General features: G+C 33.3%; 1 protein-coding gene and 1 long non-coding RNA gene across 5 annotated transcripts in view; both read left to right on the top strand.

Annotated features, from left to right (window-relative positions):
- The window catches only part of LOC139814096 (furin-like protease 1), a 226583-nt gene that overhangs the window by 132362 nt on the left and 86426 nt on the right, over nt 1-7795 (top strand). The gene's annotated exons all lie outside the window — the stretch shown is intronic.
- LOC139814097 (uncharacterized) overlaps nt 1-7795 on the top strand; it is a 108080-nt gene that overhangs the window by 88452 nt on the left and 11833 nt on the right. Inside the window, exon 2 of the long non-coding RNA XR_011732333.1 lies at nt 7492-7565. This is a non-coding gene — a long non-coding RNA (uncharacterized lncRNA). The remainder of the gene's footprint in view (nt 1-7491; nt 7566-7795) is intronic.

The raw sequence follows: 7795 nt of genomic DNA, 5'->3' as shown, positions 1-7795 counted from the left end.
TGCATGTTTTGAATGTTAATTATTTAAAATTTCACGCGATAAATTAATTTGAATTAAATTAAGTCTTCTACTATTTTTAATTTTTGTCGCAGATTATTAATTAATATTGCTTTTAGGTATATATTTAGTAATTGATCTTGAGTAAAGAAATGGAATAGTTTGAGAAATGAAAACTTACGAATAAGGATTTATTTATATACTATCTTTACACACTATATAATTTGAACATTGATTAGTATATATTATGAAATATATATATAAGAAATCTTAATGCGTCATTACATGCATAAAGTTAATAAAATTTGAAATTCGCATTATTTATTGCAAAATGCAGAATTTTTATTTACGCATAGAAGAGTATAACGCTTGTACTTCTATGCGTTTGTGAGTGCAACATCAAAGGTCTCAGTTTAGGATTGCTGTAAAGCCTTTAATCGAAGTCCAACAGGTTATCGCGAATAGAGATTCTCAGCAATTACGGACCGATACTCGCAACTCCTGCACGTAATTGTGTCTGACACTTGATACACTCGCGCTACTTACTACCGAAGTTTCGACGTCGTTTAGTGCAGTGTGTTGCTGTCGCATAAAACTACAAACAAGTGTTGATACACACAGCAATCAAAATAAACAATCATTAATAAGCATAAACAATTTAATATTATTATTTATTAACAATCTGTTTATTTTAATGCACATTTTATTTAAAAATGTATTTATTTAGCTTATTTTTTTACTTACATAATAACAATTATACATAAAAAAGAATTTACCAAAGAGGATATTATTTGAAATTTTACGAAATATTAGCTTTGTCTTTTCATATTGCGTTCAAGTATATTTCATAGAATTTTGATTGCCTGCCATTTTAGTCATTCCAATATTATGGCTGTTAGCTGTCGAAACATTCGATATATCAATCAGCATTGCAATCAATTTGACTAAACAAACACCCATTTTAACGGGTGCTATTTTGACGAAAACGACTGAAATTGAAATCGATAAATCTTTGATAACTTAGTGCTTGTCAACTGCATGTATATATTTTGACAACTAGGAATTTGTGCATGAGTGAAATGAGAAGGAAATTAATCAGATTTAATAAAAAGTTCAATTTATTATTTTACAAATTTATTATTTTATCAGCATCATTAGGCAGACACTTTTACAAAATATTTTAGGAGCGTTGACTTTGTCAGATTGCACGAACATTTATTATATTTTGCTAATATATACATCGAAGCTTTTAGTATTATTTATTGTCACCGCGTTACACTGATATCGATCGCTCTTATACAGGACGCTCATTAAATATCAGACTTTAGCAGCAAAATCATCTTTCTGATCTAATTCGGAACGGACTCTTTCTTCGTCGAGCGCTTATCGAGCGCTCGTTACGGAGATAATGCGATATTAAAAACCGGGTCTTACGAGACACCCTGTACACGCCGAGCCTCCAATGCGCTCATAACATGGCCGATATTACGAAGCTCCTCGCGCAGCAGCAAAACTAACGAGTTATCGTGGCAATTTGCCTACATTATTCAAAATGAAATTGCAAGGTGTCGTAAAACCGCGGGAAGAATTTTATTTTTGTGGCCAGATATCCCCGTTGATATCCTATTGAAAAAGACAAATTACGATAAAAACATCTCCATATATTACATGCATTTTACGTGAATTCAAAATTAATATTATACATCTCTTACATCTCCGTTTTCAATATTCCCGCATCTTGAAGACGTCATGGATATTCCCAAGTTTACCTTGTCCATCCCACGCATTTCTCGAAGACAAACAAGCAGTGGCAAAATATGACGTACCGGGCGGACCACAAGGTTCAACGCAACTCGGATGAAAAATTGCTCTTCGTCGTCATAAATCATCAAGACGTCAAAGCTTAACTTGTTATGGAAACACAGATCAGGTGCTCTGCTCAGTAGGGCATTTTCATGCCTCACCAGTATTATTAAATATGGATAAGAGCTATAATGATGTCAACGTAAAATGCGATAGAAATATATATATATGGTTTAACAAATTGCAAAGCATTTTTAATTCTGTCGACTCTTGTAGCACATCATCGTGGTAATTTAAAAAAACGACCACAAATGAAATTAAAGAGAAACTAACAATAAGTAAATAAGTGAAAACCAGTTACATTTCTCGCGTTTTATAATATATGTCTGCACATTGCAGAGATGTGATTCCGCGAGATAGCGAGCAATTTTTTGCTAACAGAAGCTGCCTTTTTTCAAAGAGGATTGGAATTAAATATGCTAGTACCAGGTTGTATTAACGAGCTTTGAGACGCTATTAACTTGATAAAAAGGTCTCGTAATAAAATGGGAAAAGTTGCGGCCGAGATAAAGTTTTGAACTATCAAAGTAAAGTTGTTCTCGGGAACTTTCTGGAAACGTGGATGATCTTACAAATTAGCGCACTAACGCGAGGGTTATTTTTAACGAGTTTAGAAAAATCTTTGACTTTCCATTTACGCCTGCTTCGTAATTTGTTCCAATTTAATATTTATATTGTGCATTTTTTGAATAACAGGGAAAAGAATTTTGAAGTTAAAATTATATCAGTGACAATAAAATATAATGCTATCTTAATTGCAATTTTTTGTTGGACAAATGTATTATAATGTTTTATTTGTATAGCTAGTTGTGTAGAATGTTACATGAATTTTTGTGCTTGATGAAAACTGTGATAATTTTATCAGTAAATGTGGATTGCACATGTGAAGTGTATACTAATATTTTGTCTATGATTATATCGAGGCTGACAATACAAAAACCAAAAAATATATTTTATCAAAGATATTCTATTCTTTTTATTGAAATATTATTTCTGTAGGAAAGAAACAATTATACCACCTAATTCGCTGTACTTGAACGAATTTTCAGGGAATAACTTCTTTTTTATTTTTCTCTCGTTTTATAATTCCGATATTTTATTTTACGAGTATAGATTATGAGGATGATTGATCTGTGGATTAACTTGCTAGTAGAAATTATTTTGATTTATTTTCACATTAAATCATGCATTGGCAAAGAGAGTAAGATTAATTTAGAAAATTCGATTTGAGAAGAAATCCTCGAGGAGAAGATATCTTTACATGTGTTTCTTAAAAATATTCATATAACTTCTTGCAAATAGAAACAGTAATTTTTTTAATGATTAATTTGAGACATTTAGAACAAGATAAAAATTGTTGCCGAGATATTTCGGAAAAGTATGATGGAAACACGTTAAGGCACTTACTAAAGCAAATCGGAGAATATAATGAAATGTTACTTGGAACTCTTAAATGTGGATTGTATTATAGCTTTTGAATGGTGTATCACTTGAAGCGGGCAAATAACGAAAGTCAGAATTATCCGCAGGGGCAGGAGCATCATGATAGAAAGTTCTACAATTAAGAGTTATAATTAAAGAGCTGAGTTTGTAACTCTCATGCACTCGCAGAAATCAACTGCACGAAATATTTTGGAGAGGGCTTCATATCTCACTGCCGCGTTTACTTTAATTGCTGTGACATTTGCGCGTTATAAATTCGAATCGAACTATATTGAGTAATTATCGGTAGATCGATTATCGGTTTAACTACGGTAGTTGAAAGCTGTGAGCATTTTCTTACCAAGGGAATACTTGCCTCGCGATAAATGAGTCATTCAAGAATAAAGTTACATGCCGCGTGCGCTGAAAATTTAAGAATAATAGAAATCGTAATTGTAAAGGTATTTTAATTAAAACAAAATTCAACACCAAAAAATCGATAAATGTATCTAATTAATTGTTAAAACAATAAGCGTTCTATTAAACAATATTATTTCTCTCAAAATCATTGTAGTAGCATTTAACTGTGATTTCATTTTAAGTATTTAAATTCATTTTGTAAGAAAATAGAGCTTTTTACTCAAATGAGACGGTACATATACCCACCTAAATTGCACAAACGATCCAGTTTCCCGGGCTTTTCCTCCTCTGTCCTATTTGATGAAATTAACGGAAGGGCAGAGAAAGGAGGCAAAAGGCAGAAAGGTCGAAGGGACGCCCTACGTATTTTTATTACTGTCGGACCCGCATTAACGCACCCCCTGTTAGTATTACGGGTTGCAACACCACACCCCAACATTTGTCCCAATCCGAATTTGTACCGTGACGTATTATAACGAGTGGTATAAGAATAATGGAGGTACGTTCCGAATGGAAGCGAGCATTCTCGATAAAGATGAAACATGGTTGACTTTTATTTCTGTACACCACCCATGACAAACGCGTGGCGATTGCTGCACGTGTGTGCACGCTTTTTGAAATATTTTGAAATATTACGACTAATTTTTGCTCAATTTAATATGAACATAATGCGACGCAGCGTAATAACGTGATACGGATGTAATGCAGAACTTGACAATGTCAGTTAATTGCGTAATGACAATAAAGATTTTTAATTTCCCTATAACGAACAGCGAACAATTAATTTAATTCGTAAATATTGCACTGAATCTACTCTCTCATATCTGCAAAATGCAAAATAAAATGAAAATGCGTCAACGAATCGATATGTTTACAGTCGCATTATTCGTTCGTACACCGCGTGCGGCTTCCCTCGACATGTAAAGTGCATCGGACTATTCACATATGCTATTCAAACAAAATCTTTGATATTAAATTATTGATTGCGTAAATATCAGTAACGTTTTACATATTAATGCCAGCGAGACTTAAAGATAAATAATTGGCAACTCGGAGAAACCAATATGGGTCATATATTTAATATAGATGAGGACAGTTTGACGCGATCTCCTGCGGATAATGCGGCTTCTGCGGTGCGTCGCTTGCGTTGCGCCGGCAGCACAAAATTCCGACGTGGCGTTATTACTTTCGGGTACGCTTCGTAATATAGCGCCGTGACTACGCGCGAAATGGGAGTCCCATGTCAAAGTTTGTTTGAGTTGGAATCTCGTGAAATTTCGTGGACCAAAATTAACGGATCCTGGCGGTATCATTTCGTGAAGGGCCAGTCCGCAGTTTCGCCAACGGGAACTTCCACGTTGCGCTTTTTGATGCCGCTATCAACACGACAAATTCATTATTACACATTAAATCCTTTAATATAGATATGGTATATACTGTATTTAGATTTTTTAAATCTAAATTTTCTTAGTCTATATATATCTGCGATAATATTTTACGACAAATTATCTCGCATGATACAAAATATCAACACAAAAAATGGTTATTGTATATCTGGAATAGGTATACGAAATGTTGTATTTTTTAGACGTTTAACGATAAAAATTAAGACAATCCAAAACATCGCTGATAAAAAGTAAACACATGTGTACGGCTATTATTTTGATTAATTAAAAACTTTAAAATTAATTGTCTTGATTACAACTGGAAAATTTTTTTACTTTTTGATGTTTATATTACATTTTAAACTAATTTCAACTTTAATAAAATCGATTCCATCCACAGAAATTTTGTGGCTATCGAATAGCAAGCAGATCGTTTTATTTAACAAATGAACTAACAATCTAATTATCTCGATTAAATCAACAAACCTGATTCGCATCGACAATTCACGGCGGCACGCGTGGCATTTTCAATTCGCCGAAAGATACGATTATCACCTACGTTTGTTCCGAATTCACGGTTTTACTTTAAAGTTTTATTTTAAAACGTTATACACGCGTATATTTTCTTTGTCTACTCACGATAACTATTCATGCATGGATTGCATTATTGCACGCTTATCAATGCCCAGGTAATGCGACCAAACGCAAAGATTGGTTCGATTTGTCTATGCATATATGCACCGTCGTCGTTATGGAAATGAATCGCGACTAATCACGACCATTGCCAATGGTTGTGACGTCGACGACTGTTAATCAGTCAAACGCGAGCATAAGCAACTTGCGCGGGACGCTAATGAGAACGTAATAACTTGCAGGCAAATCCCGAAATTATCTATTCCATAAATTGTCGCACGGGTTCTTGCCATATTGCCGCTGATTACTTAACGTGAACGTAACTGCGTAATTGCTTGGCATTATTTGGGAAACAGTCTATCCGAAAAGCACAATTATATTTATTTTTCCAAATGATGTTACTTTATTCCAATTCACGTGCGAAAAACAGATTTATTCAAATTTTATTATGTTTTTAAGCAAAATATTATATTATGAATCACACACACAAATCGCAAACAACACTAAAAATTTTGTTTACGGGCGAAGTAAAAGTTTCTGATTTGAGTTAAATCGCAAACAAGTCTGTTTGTGTTTTGCAATATGAATAATTAATATTGCAATTTCTCATTTAAAATACATAATCTTGTATAATATGTAGTTACGTGTGATGGTGACATAAACTTTATTTAGTATTTTATTGTAGGATATGTGAATTATATTTAATATGTTATTACTACCTTACTTTATTGAAGATACTTAATTAAAGCTTATTGCAGAGTAAATACGCGTTGATAAAAAAACTTCTTAACAGCGCGAAAGTATTGTATATCAATAATATCATAGTGAAAAATATAACAGAGAATATGAAAACAAGAGTTATTGTTTTGCCATATTTCGCACATTCAATGGACAAATAGATGAATAAATACAATATTATGAAATACGCGAAATATTCCGGCATCCTCTATCCAAGCGCAACACGAATAAAACCGGCAAGAGTCTCTTTTGCTCGCATAAATATTCAAAGCAGGATAATGTTTGCTCGAGCACGTTTAATGTAAAGTACAAGTAAACACGCAAGTTTTGTGAAACAATATTCGTCAGTGTCGTTATCGTTGCGAGGCAGAACTCCTTTTAAAGAAATGTAAAAGTGAAGGGAGGAAGAGATAAAGAGATGTCGGCGCATTTAAAGCAGACGCATTTTAAGAAGACGTTTATCTTAGGGATCGAAGTGCAGAGTGCTCCGGCTTTTACAGTCATTAAGAAGGCCTTGTTGAATATTTAATGAGTATACATTACTCGGCGCTGCGTCACACCATCGAGTTTTAAGTGATGCACCAGCGAATGCACGCCGGAAACTGTAAAATTAAAATGCAGGAAACATGTTGATGCGTTTAATTAAAATTTCTTATTTTTGTGTTGCGAACAAGCTCTGCAAATTAATTTTTGCCAAAAGTACGTTTTAGCAATCCAGTAATAATAAATAAAACTTTTTCACATGAGAAAAAAATTAAGGGGGAAATTAAAGTTGCGATAACTTTTGATAGTGGCAAAATAAATCATTTTATTAAACTAACAAGAAATAAGTTATCGTGATCCTGTCAATATATTTTGTAATTAAACAGAATATTTAAAATTTAAATTGTCATATTTATATAATAGGATAGCTAAAATTTGCAGAAGTATTAATAATTCTCTAAAATTTAATTAAATATTCTAAAATATCATATTATTACTCGATGTATTATTTGCCAAACTAACCGAGTTTCTATCTGTTTTTATGTTGCAGGTGAGTTTCGAAGCTTATTGGTCATGTGAAGAATACTCATTGCGACTGACCCGAGTCTTCAGAAAGTAAGTGAGGTAAAAAGGCGAGCATGGTATCTGGCAGCCAAGCTTGGCTCTTACGTTGCAAGTGTTCAACTTATGTAGCTAAAGTTTACAGACGAAACTTTTGCAACGATCGAATCTCTAGTGAAGAAACGAGACTGTTAGAGAAGTAGAATAATTTATTTAATTCTATTGGAGCCTCCCGTGCAGCGGTCCTCCGTAAGCACCGCCCTAATATTTAATAAATATTAACACAGTATATC

The sequence above is a fragment of the Temnothorax longispinosus genome, chromosome 6 (assembly GCF_030848805.1).
Source record: "Temnothorax longispinosus isolate EJ_2023e chromosome 6, Tlon_JGU_v1, whole genome shotgun sequence".
NCBI classification, from domain to species: domain Eukaryota; kingdom Metazoa; phylum Arthropoda; class Insecta; order Hymenoptera; family Formicidae; genus Temnothorax; species Temnothorax longispinosus.
Note: the sequence above shows the minus strand (reverse complement) of the source record. Positions and strands in the feature narration are given on the sequence as shown.